This window comes from Oxyura jamaicensis, chromosome Z (genome assembly GCF_011077185.1).
Source record: "Oxyura jamaicensis isolate SHBP4307 breed ruddy duck chromosome Z, BPBGC_Ojam_1.0, whole genome shotgun sequence".
Classification (NCBI taxonomy): domain Eukaryota; kingdom Metazoa; phylum Chordata; class Aves; order Anseriformes; family Anatidae; genus Oxyura; species Oxyura jamaicensis.
Window position 1 is genome coordinate 49,466,439 of NC_048926.1, and position 2,168 is coordinate 49,468,606.

Here is a 2,168-nt window from a genome sequence, read left to right on the forward strand (position 1 = left end):
CACCTTGTCACCGCCGCGGCTGGTCCCTCCCCGCCCCTCCCACAGCTCTGCCTCCTCCACACGGCGGCGGCGGCGGCTCCGGCCCCCGCTGCTCGCCGCTCCGCCGCCTTCCTCCGCGGCTTCCGAGCGCCTCACCCCGGAGGGCGCCGCCGCCGCCGCCGGTCCCCGCGCCGCGCCGCGCCGGGGAAGTCGCGGCCGCCGCCGCCGCTCCGGAAGGAAGCGATTTTTTTTTCGGTCGCCGCTGGCGGCTCCCCCGCGCCGCCGCCCCGACGCCTGGCCCGGCCCCGCCGACCCCCGGCGCCCCCCTACGGCCGCGGGGCGCTGGGGGTCGGGGGTTGCTCCCGGGGGACATTGGGGGGGCGGTGGGGCTTCTCGGCCGCCGCGCTGCGCCTCGACCAAGGGCGGCCGCGGGACCGTCCCGTCCCGTCCCGTCGCGGTGTGTCACTGGCTGGGCAGATGGAGGGGGGCCGTCCTCTCTCGCTGCTCCCCGGCACTGAGCAGCTGGTAACTTTGCGGCCAAAGACGGCCGTCTTCCCCGAGCGCATCGTTTTCTCCCTTATTGCCGCGGCCCGGGAATGTGATTGTCAACTCCAAGATGCTGGGTCAGATCCGCATCCTGCCGCCCCCCTCCCCCCGGCCTCGGGGTGACTGCGCTGTCCGCAGGGTGCCAGCCCGGTAGCCTACACAGGGAGCAGCAATTCTAGTGTGTAAGATCTCCTGTGATCTCTCTGATCTCTTGTGTCTATATTCAGCCCTAATGTAATTGTGCGAGATCCATAAAGGTAAATGGTTCCTAGCACCCAAACTGCCATTTCACTGAAATTAATCCAGGTTACTGAAGCACATGTTTAATCGTTTGCCAGTGAAATCACCCATTTTTGTAGTTCTCTAAGTTTATATCTGTCTATTACTTAACCTTTTATTAACTCTCACATGTGAATGCCAGGGTGAGAGGAGACGGATGGATGCTGGTATTGTGTGATGCTGGCAAAATTGATGAAAGAGTAGTGAAAGAAAAAGATTTGAGTCTTTTTCCAAATAGACGGAAATTACTTTGCACACCTAACAAAAGAAAGAGGCCCAATGAGCGTAGTCCTTAGCTATGAAGAAGTCACTTACAGAAGTAATTTTCAGTTTTTTCCTGGAAAATGCAGTGAATGGACTATGTGTTCTTTGTGTTTTTGAGATGTGCAAGCATCAGGCGCAGAAAACATACCCTCCAGCTTCCCCAAGGCAGAGCATCCTTTCCAAAGCTGCCCATCGTTCATTTCCTCTCCATGTGTAGGCAGGCTGGAGCATTTATCATGCCAAGCAGCAAGGCTGTGCATAACAGGCCCACATATGTGTTCACTAACAGCTGTCACCACTAAAAATGTCAGCCCAAGCAACGTGTCCAGGCACATAAATGCCCCCCTGAGCTGTCCTACTTGCAACATGGCGGCAGATCTGGGGTCAGTCCTACCTGGGCTAGTGACAGGCAGAGACCTGAGAGGGCAGGCTGCCTGGGTGATCTCTTTTCTTAATGCTCCCTTCCTAAATTTCCCCATATGTGTTGTATTTTACTTTAATCCGCACTTAAAAGCTGAGACTAGGTGAGGACATTTAACAAATTAAAAGCTGTTAAATGGCAGCCAGCGTTGTTGGACTTGGCAATGGTCGTGAATTGATTTCCTGCCTCAGAAAGGCTGTGATAACAGCCCTGAGAGTTGTACTTCATGTACAGCTGTCCTTCAGGAAGCAGTCACCATAGCATTAGGGATTATCAGCATTACAAGTGTCTCAGTTTTCCATATGAGTCTTCCACGTAAAAATACTACCTCCCACTCCTTTCCACTCCCACAGACAGCTTTACTGGGTCCCAGCAAGTCGTATGCAGTACTAGTTCCAGCAGTGAGGGCTCCTGTACACCTACACAACCCCATTGCCACAGCCTCCTCAGTTTTCAGACAACTTACTGTTGTGAGCTTGCACAGGTATATGACACCGGGCTACTTGCATTGCTTTCATATACCCTGAAATGAATGCTTCAGTCAGTGTCAGCAGCACTGACTCCTCAGGTCTGACAGCTGGGGAAAGAGCACTTATTTTTGTCAGAAAGGAAAGAAAGGAAGGAAGGAAAGGAAGGAAGGAAGGAAGGAAGGAAGGAAGGAAGGAAGGAAGGAAGGAAG

The 2,168-nt window shown here is 54.6% G+C and overlaps 1 protein-coding gene across 1 annotated transcript in view; it reads right to left on the bottom strand.

Annotated features, from left to right (window-relative positions):
* Positions 1-123, bottom strand: part of CHSY3 (chondroitin sulfate synthase 3) — a 177,504-nt gene extending 177,381 nt beyond the window's left edge. Inside the window, exon 1 of the mRNA XM_035309622.1 lies at positions 1-123. The gene's annotated coding sequence lies outside the window, so the exon portion shown is untranslated.
* Positions 124-2,168: the final 2,045 nt, after the last annotated feature.